Source organism: Anas platyrhynchos, chromosome 1 (assembly GCF_047663525.1).
Source record: "Anas platyrhynchos isolate ZD024472 breed Pekin duck chromosome 1, IASCAAS_PekinDuck_T2T, whole genome shotgun sequence".
NCBI lineage: Eukaryota > Metazoa > Chordata > Aves > Anseriformes > Anatidae > Anas > Anas platyrhynchos.
Genome location: NC_092587.1, coordinates 191,283,317 through 191,297,659, shown reverse-complemented (window position 1 = coordinate 191,297,659; position 14,343 = coordinate 191,283,317). Strand labels below are relative to the sequence as shown.

Below are 14,343 nucleotides of genomic sequence, written 5' to 3'. Positions count from 1 at the left end.
AACAGCTTTTTTGAGTATGTCTTGCAAGAATCGTCAAAACTGGAATAGTGGTTTTAATATTATTTTATCTAATTTTGTAACTAAAAAGACTAACTAAACAGCTTTCTTAAAATCTCTGCCTACAGTGATCTGCCTTCTTCCACTAAGCCTGTAAGCAATACCAATCCATTATCCTAAGACAGTCAGACTGATCCTGCAGAGCATTGCAGAGAAAAGCAACATGTACAGAAGCAGTTCAGCACTTCCATGTTTCGTCTGATTGATTTGATTTGGGTGCACATTACCACAGTCACATTTCATCCACCCACTCTCAAGCCAGTGTTACTCATTTTCATTTATTTATTTATTTATTTATTTGGGTATTTGTTAATATATAGCAGCAGACTGGGAATTATGAATGAATAAATGCTAATTAAGACAATAAAGTATTTTAAAGATACACAAATGTTAATAGGATTTGAAATAAGAGGTAGCTTGAGGCCACTGCTGTAACTAACTAACAGGCATTTAAAAATTATTAGCATCAGGCCCAGTGGACCAGTAGTAAAGTACAGCTGTCTTGTACAATATCCGAGTGGCTCCTAGACCCTGAGCTTTACTTCAATGATCACAGCTGTGGACTGTGCTGAACTGAATTTGCTTATTTCTGCAAATGCCAGCATAGAAGCTACTAGCCTTACATAATGCCTGGGGTGATAGATAAAATATTTTGTTATTTACAAAGCCATCTCTACAGCAAATTAATTGAAGTACATCTGAATGGACCAGCAAAGACACATTCTTGCATTATTTACATCAAGCTGTTAAATATTTTACTAATTTTCTGTGGTCTTTTTTTGAGGACCATGAGTGACAGAGAAAGGAAAATAGAGTGTATTGCTCGTTTTGTTGATCGAACTATTCAATGAAGTGAAGGGTTCTGCTTTGGTCAGCCCTACAGTCTAAAAATAAAATGAAAAACAAGCATTTCATTTGAGAAGTGTAACATTTGAACACAATATGACAGCTATTTTAAATCTGTTGTGATAACCAAGATAAAGAAAAATATTTTGTAACGTCAAATTATTTTTGACAATCTGCCTCCTTTTCCCCCAGACCCCACCGTACACCCGACTTTGGTCTGTTCATAGAGATAACAGAGTGCCAGCTAACCAATCTCAGCTCCCTTCTTATCTGTCTTCTTTTTTAAAACCATCACCAGCACATTTCTCAGCTCAGTGGAAATATCAATTATAGATAGTCCATTTCAAACTGCCATATGGATAAGGTCCAATTCCTGCCCAAGATACGACAGAAAGGAAAAAGAGGGCTTGTGCTCCTGTTTAAATTGTGAAGTTATGGAAATACTTGCTTAAGATGGGGGCATAGAGAAACTTGGAAACTTGACATAGAGAAAACAGATTAGCTGAAAAATCAGGAAAACTTGAAGATGATTGAAAAATACATTTTTGTTACTGATTTCTTTTTGTCAGTGAATTTCCAAATGCAAAAATCATAATCGCAACCTTGAGAAGGTAAATTTTTAGAGAAATCAAGAAAACTCATCACCTGCTGAAAGATTTGAAGCAGCACATAAACCTAACAATAACAGGTGGTTTAGGATTTCACCAGCGATTTTTGGGAAGCAGTTTTATTTCTTTGTGTTAAAGATTTAAGCCAGTATGCTGTACTGCCATCTTTTTGTGTATTGGGAAATAATGTGAAAGAGAGCTGTGACTGAAAGAATGGTTCTGACATTACTGTAGTCAACAATGTAATAATGCAATTTAGTGATGTCCTAGTGCAAATCAATTGATTTTAATGCAAGATAGCAATTTTGCACTCAGAGGAGAATATGCCATATGCTAGGCAATTTCAGTCTTTTATTGAAAGGTTGTGTTATTTTACAGAATGGATACTTGAGTCAAGGGAGGATAGGTCATGCCAAACATTCAGAACCTTTACCTGCGTTCTACAGGCTATCATTAGTGTGGTAGCCATTAGGAGTTCTTGTTGTGGATAAAGACACCATTTTGACAAATATTTTACAAATACAGAGATATAAAAGAGATGATAATTCATCATAGAACTTGCAATGTAATTATATCACTTGAAGCAATATTTTGTGGGTGGTAAATATGCTTTATGTGACAAGATAAGCATTCTCCTCTTCTGTTGGATGTTAAACTATCAGACAACAGCACATTCATTTCTATAAGTATCTTTTGCCTGGAACTGAAACGAGATAAGCTTTTCTTGCTAAACTAAACATAGAGAAGTATATAAGTAAGGCAAATATATTAGCCACAGTTTCATTTTTTTTTTTTAATTGGACTTATCTGCCTATCACATTTAAAGTCACCTAAGCTAATGTCTATTCCATTTTATAGTAGATATTTATACGTACTTAAAATTGAAAAAATGTTAGCTGTACAGTTTGCATTATAATAACAGAATTTGTGATCCACAGAAATAGAAAGTGTGCATATTCTTATGATATATATACAGATATATTTATGTATGTATTAAACCTTTTCTTAAATCATATCTGAAATGAAGAGAATTATTTAGGAAGCATACTCCATTTGTGGCATTTGACTCTGAAACCTGCTTTTCATATCAAGTGGTTAGAGCGTGAAGTCATTAAACAGAGGGGCATGGCCAGAATCCATCTTGCACTCAGATCTGATGAGGCTGGTCTTCCATTTAAGAGTCGAACAGCTTTCACTTTAAATAACCTTGGTTGAGCAGTTCATTTATATTTTATTTTTGAAAGATAATTCCTTTTTCTCATTATTTTAATTACTATGTGAGATCTACATCCATTTAGGAATGCATTTTATACATAAAAAAGAGTAGATAGATTAATGTTTCAATGAAGAAGAAGCAGTTTGGTGGAAAAATATTAAAAAAGAAAGACAGTGGAGGATGCATTTCCATTTGATTTTAAAACCACCCAGCTATAATGTTGTTGATTCCCAACGGCATAATTGTGGGAGGCTGAGAAGAAACTGTCTCTTAAAATGAAGAGAGAACAAACTACAAGATGCACAGAAAGTGTGTGGGGGGAGGGGGGTGAGGGGGGCAGAGGGAAGGGGTTGTCTCAGGGTTTCTTAAGCCATGGACTTTTGGCCCTCCACACACAGTAATCCCTAATGTCATTTTGACATGGCATGTCCATGGTAAGCAGAATCTACATCTGAAAAATCCCTGAACTACGACCACTACATTAGCTGGGGAAAACAGGCAAACTATAAGATGCTGAAAAAACTTCAGAGCAGCAAAACAACAAAGCTACATAAAAGAACAAGTACAAGTAGTGAAACCACAGTCTGTTTGAGATGTTGGGGTGAGATATCTTAAGTAACCATAATTCCAAAACACAGAATCAACCAAAGAGGCTAAGACACAAATGTCTAGGAAGAGCAAGAGAAAAACTCTCTTGGTATGGTTTTGTTTCTGTGGAGTTAAGAGTAATAATGCCAAGGGTGTTTGAGGGATGGCTATGAATACAAGTATGAATATGAGTATGAATAATCACAGAATCACAGAATCGTCTGGGTTGGAAGAGACCTCAAGATCATAGAGTCCAACCTCTGACCTAACACTAACAAGTCCTTCACTAATGATACATGAAATCTCAAAGAACTCTTGCTGAACAAGCCAGTGATAGATAATAAGCATATTTACATTCATCTTAGTGATTCTTTGAAAGTATTTTATTCATTACCACAACTATATGAAGTACTGAAGTATTATCATCTTTAATTTTCAGATTGGGAAACTCAGAATAGCTGAAGGTGACATGCCAGTAGCTAGTCAAAATTAAAATGGGAGCTAAAATAAAAATACACCAATGCCTTTCCTATCACGTAGACCACCATCTCTGTGGTACCATTTGCCAGTTCATCAGATCAAGGCTAGAAAAAAACAACAGTAAAAACAATGAGATCACACCATTTATGGAGTAATTCTAGGCTAAGTCAGAAGCGTCTAAGTGTTCTGGGAATGCTACCATTACCAGTAGTGATGTATGAAAAGAAACAATCCAGCATAACTCCATATATCCAAAAATTACATTTTGGATGTACATAAAAAAGTAAAGTTCACATAGTTGTGTGTTTGTTTGTTTGTTTGTTTTTTTATTGACTCAGTGGAATACACTTGCATTGTAACATAGAAGAAAAATCATGGAAGCTTGGAAATCTTCTATCTACTAGAAATAAAGATGAAGTCCTCTAATGTGAGAAAGCTAACAGAAAAATAGGCACTTTGTGTATTTTGATCTCTGAAATGATAGCTCAGAAGATGCCTCTGATTTGAGAGTACCTTCAACAGAGCCCTGTTCAGCTGCTATGCTGTCAAAATACAGTCACAGACTGTGGAAGGCAGAAGGAGAACTTTGCTTCTAGGTCTTGGTAGGAGTTTCTCTATCTGATGTATATAATCTCATGTGATATTGTATTCATGTAATGTGAGAATGATACTGGCTTCAAATTCTGCTTTGTGCCATGAAAGGGAAGGAACGAAACTGAAGGACAAACAACAGATTCCATCAAAAGTATACAGAAGCTTTTCTTATTGAAATCACAGTTGTGACAAAAGAATGTCTAAAAAGTTTTTCTCAAGGTAGGGACTGTATAATTAGATTGTAGCTCTATTAACCCATAGGAAAGGGGGGGAAATAGATGAGTGTTTCATCACATATATCCTCTTAATATTAATATTGTTTTCAAAAATGAACAATCGTGTTTTCTGGCTCTTTAAAAGATACTTTTAAGTATCTTAAGTATCTTAAAAGTATCTTAAAAGATACTTTTTAAGTTAAGTATCTTAACTTAAAAGATACTTTTAAGTTAAGAATGGACAAGAAAGCAATGTTGTCCTTAATGTTTTTATTTAACTTTATGTGATGAATGTCTGTTGATTTTACTAAGGCCAATAGGAATCTATGACTATTCTTCAAGTGAACTAATGTATTTCAGAAAAGGAATGTGCATTTTTTTCCAAGGTCAAATTCAGTTGTGAGTGACAGCTCGTTCCTGTCTTGTACATCTTCCCTCAGAAATGCTAGGAAAAAGTAATGGTTTCAGCGCAGTCTTTCCTTGATAGGTCAGTAGGACACAGTTGAGATACAAGCTCTAGTAGGAAATCCAAGAGCATTATTCAGTCCACCAGTTTACAGATAGGCAGAATAAATCAGAAGCAAGGAGTTAAATATCCAAAGGTAAACAGATAAGTAGGAGTTATTTTCAATGATAACCTTTGGTAGTTGCATGAATAAAAATGAAGAGTGAATTAGGTTACTAGTGAGGGGACTCATGATAATGTGAAATCTGTTACTGGGGGAAGAAGGTAGCCAAAATAACAGTCTCAGCTCCACCGACATTTAGAATCCTGGACTGAATCAAACAGCGCTGCACTTCAGTGAGCAATCTGCTTTAGCTGGGTGATTAAGGCAAAAGAATAAGAAATTGTCATATAGATTCAGCAGTGAAAGAAAAATAGAGTTCCCAGTGATGGATCAAGTGACATCACTGCCCTCGGGACAAGCTTTAATTCTAAATGCTATGAACCAGACAAAAATCTGCATTCACTTTTAAACAACAAACACCTAAGGGTCTTCTGTCTAAATGCAGGACCGAGTTACTCTTTCATGATTTCCTGCCTTCCTTTTCCTCCTTTCCCCAGATGTTTCAGAGATCTGAGGAGAGATTTTCGAAGTCAGAGGGAGCAGTTAGGTGACTACTCCTCTTTTAAAGTCACGTGGAAAGCTTAGTAACAAGCTTACCTCAATAGTCCAAAAATTACTTGATTTCAGCTTCTTCTAATTACAGCAGAGTCCATGTTTTATTTTAGCTCAGTTACATTAGAACACAAGGTTTTACTTAAAGAAGCACCATTGGTTCAAACTGTGAGGTATAAATGATAATAACTTTGATATTTCATCCAACCATTTAGTTCAGGAGCCTTAATATATTGCACATCTCAAATTTCCTATTAAATTCAATAAATCCCATTCAATGACGGTATCACTGGCAAAAGTACTGTAAAATTAGCATGTTTCTCCAAAAGGAAGAAAAAAATAGTTGTTTTTCTTGTTTGTTGTTTTTTGTTTTTGTTTTTGAAAACTTACAATAGTTGTTCTTTTGCATAACAGGAATCTGTGACTAAGTAGCTATGAGATATTTTTATCTAATCAAATACACATTTTATAAGATGCCCTCCTATTTAAAATAGTACTGATTTTTTTCTTCAGTTCTTCTGGAAAGAAAAAAGTCTGTTTAAATGTTCTGATTTTTTCCCTTTTCAAGATAAAAAGAAACAAGAAAGCTATATATTGTAGAAAATTGGGCCATCAAAGGATTAATTTTTAAAACAAAATTAAGACTTCTTTATTTTCTGTTTCATTGAAATTGGATGTGGGGGAAGGTTTTATAAAATCTTACATTTTGGGGGGAATTTTTTTTTTCTCCACAAATGCATGTTTGGGTGAACTTCAAACTTGAACTGAAAGAAATAATATGTCTTATAAGAAAAAGTATACAAGAAAAGCAAAAAGTACTTAATCACAAAGGCAATCCAAATGAATTATAAACCACTATTTCTGTAGATAGTCATCCATAAGCAGGATAAACTTTCCCTCAACTAAAAAACTGAAGATGTTATATGATTTTTCACAAAGATCTCTGACCACCATGAGTATCTGAGTTGAAATGTTGACCTCACTTAAGCAACTGAGAATTTTACCATTGTCCACAGTGTTTTTCTGTTAGTCCAGTTTAATTTCCATGTATTCTATTATTCATCTTTAAGTTTCTGTCCCATAGGAAATAGAAAGATGATCATGGACATTTTGTCCTTGAGAAAACCTGCCAGCTACATGGGAAATTTTTGTCCAAACCAAGGGCTTAACTTTTTTTAAAAAAAACTTCTCTGAATTTGAAAAAACTAGCAGCCTCATATGGTGCTAATACTTTTATCTTTTGCCTTTTTTTTTTTAATCCAAAAAATAACTTATGTACCAATGTGGATTCTCATTCATATGGCTATGAAAGGTAAATGCTGCATGTGGATTCTCTGTGGGAGAGTGTTCAAAGAGGAAGCTTTGGATAAGTGAGGGAAATGCACGTGGATGTGCATTGCCAAACAGCTATAAATACCAGATCCATGGAGTGCACGGGACTGGAGGACAAAGGCACAAATACTGGGTAATTTATTGCAGAGAGAGCTGTAAAGTACTTTTAAAAATGAGAAAAGATTTGTTAGCATTCAGCAAATGTGAAATTCATGAGAGGAGTTCTATCAAATAGATTAGCCAAGGCACAGCGGAAAGAGAAATTTTATAAATAAACCCAGTGGAAAATGTTTTCTTGTTGTGTAAAAATGTTCCATTGGATTTAAATTATTTGGAATTACATATTAATGAAAGTAAAATACTTTAGTGGTGCAGAAGTTTTCAGATGGAAAGTACTTAAAGATTAAAGCAGTTTTCCTCACAGAAATTTATGAAAGGCCAAGTTACTCTTTGTTCTCCATCAAGAAATGAGAGTTTGTCAGCACTTTTCAGAAGAACAGAGATACATGGTCTGTATCTGAGAAATACATGCAGCCACTATCTGAAAAGAATGTGTGCCCGCTGCGTGAGGAGGACCTCAGAGAAAGGCAGCTCCAAATCACACTGAATCTAGTGATAGACAGGGAATAAAAACACATAAAAATACTAAGTAAAATACAAAAAAAAAAAAGGTAGCTATCTAAATGTAGGTGTCAAGACTTTTCTAGTTTTAGTCTCCTTTTATAGCCAAAAGTAACAGATAGGTACCATGAGTGGGTGAATCCACTTTAAGCTGGGATGATCTGTCTTCCAAACATATATTATTCTGCTTTAGAGAAAGGCAAAAAAAAATAATTTTATATATACATTATATATGTATTTATATCTTTATATCTTTCTGGTGATAGGAATAAGATGGTCCTCTCAGCTCTCCCTAGGTGAACATGTACTTACACAGACATACAGTCTCCCTTCACGGATTCTTTCTGAATTAGCTTGGAGAAAGCTTTAATTGGTGGATTAATTTGAGAAGAACAAAGCTTGCTCCATACGAAGCAATGAGTTCAGCAGTTCAGTCTATGAGTCAGTCTTGCCTGTTCTCTGTGGCCTTCTCTTTTTTGTTATTTTGGATATCTATCGGAATAACATTCTAAAGTTAATGTTTTGTAGCTTTGTGATCTGTTGCAAGACATTGCACAAAAATACTATATTACAGTCTTGAAACTGATTTTAAAAGAAGAAAATATTGTGCATGTTAATTACGCTAATTTGATGTAATTTTCCATTCCATAGACAAGAAATGCACTATCACTTTCTGCTATTATTTCAGGAATTTACTTTGAGCAGTAAAAGTCTTTTAGAGAAGAATTGGTTCTGCAAACTTAATTATTAATTAAAGAATGTAACAAGTTTGCAGCTTGTTTTGCAGTATGTTCTCACATCTGCAGCTGCACAAACAAAACTGCATTTCCCAAATTACTGTATGATCTAGTAAACCAAGATTTTCCTTGTACCTAGGAGAGCATTTTTAAATGAGCTGGCAAGTCACTTACAGATATTGGTAGTAACCTATTGGTATAGGTTAAATGTAAAGGATACTCATGAATTTTCTGTCTCAAATTTGATGGATCCATCTGCTGATCTCCAAATAGGTACTTCTGCACACTCTTTGCTACATGCTTAATTTTATGCATGCAACTAAACACGCTGATCTCTAGGACAAATGTTTACATGTTTTCAGAGTTTACTATATGGAATTTACTACAGAATTACAAAGTGCAGGTCCATTAGATAAAACATAATTATACACATTAGGTAGCACCCAGAGACCACAGGTGAGACAGTTGGACTATTGTGCTAAACTTTTTACAAACATCTAGCAGAAGTCTGGCCTTTCTGTCGGCTGTTCATAATCTAAAATAGACCAGGCAGTCAAGACACTGAGAACTGAGGCATGGAAATGTGAGGTGATTTGCTCTGGAGTATGAATTTAATTTCAGAGATTCAGTGTCCAACATACTAGACTTCTCATTATACAGTTATGTTGTAGGAGGACAAGCATATGAGAGAAGTAAATATTTGAGAGTACCATATTTGTGATTCAGGGTTGTTTGGTTGTTTTGTTTTATCTTGACCAGAAAGATCTTAGTCTCTTTTTGTTCACCTTCACATTCAAACTGATTTTAGTTGAAGTAACAATGTAATATTTCCAGTTATAGTGCTTTAGGTGTGATTAGGTGTGATGATACCTAAAATGTGATGTGTGCCTTCTGAATGCAGGATAATAGATATAGATATAGATATAGATATAGATATAGATATAGATATAGATATAGATATGGATATGGATATGGATATGGATATGGATATGGATATATTATATTTTTATAAACGATTTGGATGTAGGAATAGAAGGTATTTTGAGCAAGTTTGCTGATGACACCAAACTAGGAGGAGTTGTGGACTCGAATGAGGGTGGAAAGGCCTTGCAGAGGGATCTGGATAGGTTGGAGAGCTGGGCGATCGCCAACCGCATGAAGTTCAATAAGAGCAAGTGCCGGGTCCTGCACCTGGGACGGGGAAACCCTGGCTGCACGTACAGACTGGGCGATGAGACGCTGGAGAGCAGCCTAGAAGAGAGGGATCTGGGGGTCGTGGTAGACAGCAAGTTGAATATGAGCCAGCAGTGTGCCCTGGCAGCCAGGAGGGCCAACCGTGTCCTGGGGTGCATCAAGCACGGCATCGCTAGTAGGTCAAGGGAGGTGATTGTCCCGCTCTACTCTGCACTGGTGCGGCCTCACCTCGAGTACTGTGTGCAGTTCTGGGCACCACAGTATAAAAAGGACATGAAACTGTTGGAGAGTGTCCAGAGGAGGGCTACGAAGATGGTGAAAGGCCTGGAGGGGAAGACGTACGAGGAACGGCTGAGGGCACTGGGCCTGTTCAGCCTGGAGAAGAGGAGGCTGAGGGGAGACCTCATCGCAGTCTACAACTTCCTCGTAAGGGGGTGTCGAGAGGCAGGAGACCTTTTCTCCATTAACACCAGTGACAGGACCCGCGGGAACGGGGTTAAGCTGAGGCAGGGGAAGTTTAGGCTTGACATCATGAGGGGGTTCTTCACGGAGAGGGTGGTTGCACACTGGAACAGGCTCCCCAGGGAAGTGGTCACTGCACCGAGCCTGTCTGAATTTAAGAAGAGATTGGACTGTGCACTTAGTCACATGGTCTGAACTTTTGGGTAGACCTGTGCGGTGTCAAGAGTTGGACTTGATGATCCTTAAGGGTCCCTTCCAACTCAGGATATTCTATGATTCTATGATACTATATGGATATGGATATGGATATGGATATAGATAGATATAGATATAGAAAGATATCGATATTAATATCGATATAGATGCAGATATATATTATTTTTTTATTTATTTTTCCCCCAGAAGAAATTTACAATGAAAAGGCAAAAGCAGATGATGATTTTGAGTGCAAGGTGTACAAAAAGAAAATCATCAGAGTTATGATAGGTACTTCTTTCATTAGACACAAATAACAAATGCATAATTTGTAAGAAACTCTTTTCCCCTTCTTTGAATAGCAGTATTTATATATATATCCTTTTTTTTATTCAAGACCATTCTTAAGATAATAGTAGACTGGTCCTAATACAACTATAATGCTTTTCATCTGTCCACTTTATGTAACAGTGTTTTCTCTTCTATAGTCCTATTTATCAACTCACATCAGTGATTTAATTGATGAAGGTACCTCATTAAAATGGTCTTAGTACTGGGACTTTTTCTAAATACAAGAGCATAATTTAGCATAAAATCAGCAGTCTCAAACATAAACTCATGGAAGAGCATATTTGTATCAATTTGTACTTAATTTGCAGGCAAGATGTTTGAAAACTACATGAGGATTAATTTGGATCATTTCCCTTGTGATCTAGAGCTCTGGCTGACTTTGCATCCTCTTCCAGGAGACGGAGGTCAGTGGAGTTCAGGAGAATGTGAGTTAGGGAAGACAGAGGAGAAAGAGATGTTGGAATGTCCTATGCAAACTGAACAGAGATTCATTTTGACATTTGAACAGGGGCCTCTCATCTCAAAGCTGTTCTAGGAATCGTATATTAATCGCTTCTCAAGTCTTGAAGCATATAGATTGCATATGCATATAGGTTGATAAATCATTTGACCTTGGGAGATAAGTCCTTATTTAGATTAAATGATTTTCCTTTCTTTACTGCGTCTCACTTGTAGAGCTCACATCTTCATATAGCTAGACTGTTCCTCTTTGAGGGAGTTCTTTAGGTTAAGAAAATTTGCTCAGTACTTTTACATCAGTGCTGTCCAATGACGGTGCACAGTAGCAGAACAAAACAGAGAATATACAAGTGTGAGCCACATGGCTTAACAACCTTGCAGTCACCCATCAAATGAAAGTCTTCATACACTCCTGTGTTGGCAGGGAAATGTAATTCCTTATATGGGTTTTTTAGATGTATTTCTACCTGGAGTTGAGTATGTGTATTGGGTTTCTGTGGCAAGATTTCAGTAGTGAGGTGTGTATCAAGGGTGTCCTCTGTGAGAAATACCCAGGAGCTACCCCGTGTTGAACACAGCTGGTTGCAGAATTCCAAAATAGTCTCACCATTTGTCAAAGGTGAGTTCACCAGAGAAGTTGGTGGAACCTCTATGATAACGTATTTAAGAAAGGATAAGAAACACTGCACGCCAGCTGTGAGAAAATGTGAGAGAAACATCCTGCAAACACCAAGGTCAGTGAAAAAGGAGGGGGAGGTGGTGCTCCAGGCATTACAGCACAGATTTCCTCTCAGCCCTTGGAGAGGACCATGGTGGTGCAGGTTACCCCCACAGAGGACCGTGGTGCAGCACGTAATCCCTGCAGCCCATGGAGAGCCAGCCCATGCAGGAACAGGCTTCTCGCAGGAGTTGTGGCCCAGGGTGAAAAGCCCACACTGGAGCAGGTTTTTTTGACAGGAAGTGTGTCTAGTCCATGCTGAAGCAGTCTGTGCCTGAAGGACTGCACCACATGTAAAGGACCTGTGCTGGAGCAGTTCTTTAAGAACTGCAGCCCATGGGAAGGACCCACATTGGAGAGTTTGAAGGATGTGCTTTCAGACCTAGAAGCCTGACACTTTAGGGGAAAACATTTGAAAAGGTAGGTCAATGCTTTGTTTCAGAGCTTGTGTCCTAGAAGACCAATAATGAAACAAGACCAATACCATGTAAATATGTGTTTGGGTATGTCTCTTTAATTGTATTTGTACATACAACGACATCACACAAACTTTCCCTCATTCATGCTATTTCCATGGTAATGATTACAGCTGTATTTGGACTCTGTCTTTCCCTTCTCTGACTGGAGGTTTTATTTTTTTTTAATTTTATGGGTATAACTTCTGGAAATCAGGAATAATAAGAAATTGTGATTTCGTTTTGTTTTGTTTCTTAAGAAAATTTTTGTCTTTAAAGTGTGGAATTTGTCTTTACAACAATAACAGGAACCTTGGGAAGTCTTTCACAGAGAAGACCACATGTGGTTTGACTGCATGTTTCAGTAAACCCTGCAGAGTACACATTTTGCTATTAAGGCATTATGCGTTCTTGTTTACAACTGAAGGTCCCATGTGTCACCCATTCTTTTAAAGTGACAGTACTAAAACATAATTCAAACTGCTAGAATAGAACATAACTAATTCATATTATAGCTACTGTTTTCTTATGTTTTCTTACAGCTAATGTTTTCTTATGTGTGCCACATACAGCTTATCTTTGATAAGACCAATGGCATTGCTAAATTTGTAGGTGAAAGTCATATGTGTAATACTGAAATCGTCAACTCTGAAGAGATGCCTTGTTTAAAGACAAATTATTATTCAACGTATTTCAAAGTATGCTTATGAAAGTCTGTTTGTCACTGCTTTATATTTATGGGGGGAAATGTTGAACAAGATTATCGTAGAATGCTAATATGAGACTGTGTTTAAGCATAGTTTACTCCATTTATAGTAAGTAAAATGCCTTTAGAAATCTAAGAGAAATAGATAAAGAATTGGGGAATCCAGGTAGTCATGTTTGCCTGGAGGCATTTTCTGAGAACAGTAGTGAGTCAGAATGCAAATCCTCATGGCATTACTGGTTTTTGTGGTCGCTGCTGATTACTGTAAAATTGATTCAGGAGCTGTGCAGCATCTCTGCATATGTTTAAGCCTAATCTCCACAGTGTCATAGGCATTTTTCTTCTCTGTGAGTATTGTACTGAGTAAGAAAAATTCTAATAACCTTCATCTTAGTATTTTTTTCTTATCAAGCAAAGAAGGACACAATTCAGTAAATTCCCAGTTTTGATCTCAATTATAGCAGCATAGCTATATAGCTGTTATTTCAGGATTTTATTGATAGTCAGTGTATTATTGCATTTGGATGTAGGCAGTGACAAGGATGGTTTGCTTGAAAAATTCAAAGAATTATTCTTCTGTTATTTTTAGTGAAAAAAAAATGTATGGTTCATATTATGTTATTTAATGCAATTTCTGTGTTGGCTTTTTTTTTTTTTTCTGTTGTTGATTTGTTTGCTTGCTTGCTCATGAGTTTGTTTTTAATTTGAGCTTTATCTCATTTCAAAGCTTGATATTGATTTCTTGAAATTTTCATCATGTAAAATCCTGCTGTATGGACTGTGTGTTCAGAAAAGTACATTTTGCCTACATAAACCTGGAAAGAAGTAAGGAAATCCAGGGCTTATGAAAGGCTTTCTCTAAAATGAAAATGTATTAATTAACTACCACTTATGTGCACAAGGTGTAGATTCAGCTGTTTCAGTTGGTAAAGTCAACTGAACTGTGCTTGCAAATATAGGAAGACTGACATTTCACAGAATGACAGAATACTTGAGGATGAACCAGACCTCTGGAGGTCATCTGGGCCAACCCCCCTGCCAAGCAGGATCATCTACAGCACGTTGCACAAGATGGCATCCAGGGGAGGTTTTGAATCTCTCCAGAGAAGGTGACTCCACAAACTCTCTGGGTAACCTGTCCCAGAGCTCTGTTATCACCACAGTAAAAAGTGCCCCCTCATACTCAGATGGAACTTCCTGTGTTTCAGTTTGTACCCATTGCTGCTCGTCCTGGCATTGGGCACCACTGAAAAAACGTCTGGCATCAGCCTCTTCACATCCTCCCTTAAGATATTGTTATACATTAAGATCCCTTCTGTCTTTTTTCCAGGCTAAACAGGCCCAGCTCTCTCAGCCTTTCCTCATAAGAGAGATGTTGCCGTTCTCTA

At 36.8% G+C, this 14,343-nt stretch overlaps 1 protein-coding gene across 10 annotated transcripts in view; it reads left to right on the top strand.

Moving 5' to 3' along the window:
- The window catches only part of GRIA4 (glutamate ionotropic receptor AMPA type subunit 4), a 225,924-nt gene that overhangs the window by 58,893 nt on the left and 152,688 nt on the right, over positions 1–14,343 (top strand). Inside the window, exon 1 of one of the 10 annotated variants that reach the window (XM_072032739.1) lies at positions 12,078–12,214. The exons of the other annotated variants lie outside the window; for them this stretch is intronic. The gene's annotated coding sequence lies outside the window, so the exon portion shown is untranslated. Of the gene's footprint in view, positions 1–12,077; positions 12,215–14,343 lie in introns of those variants that run through there. 10 annotated transcript variants of the gene reach the window in all.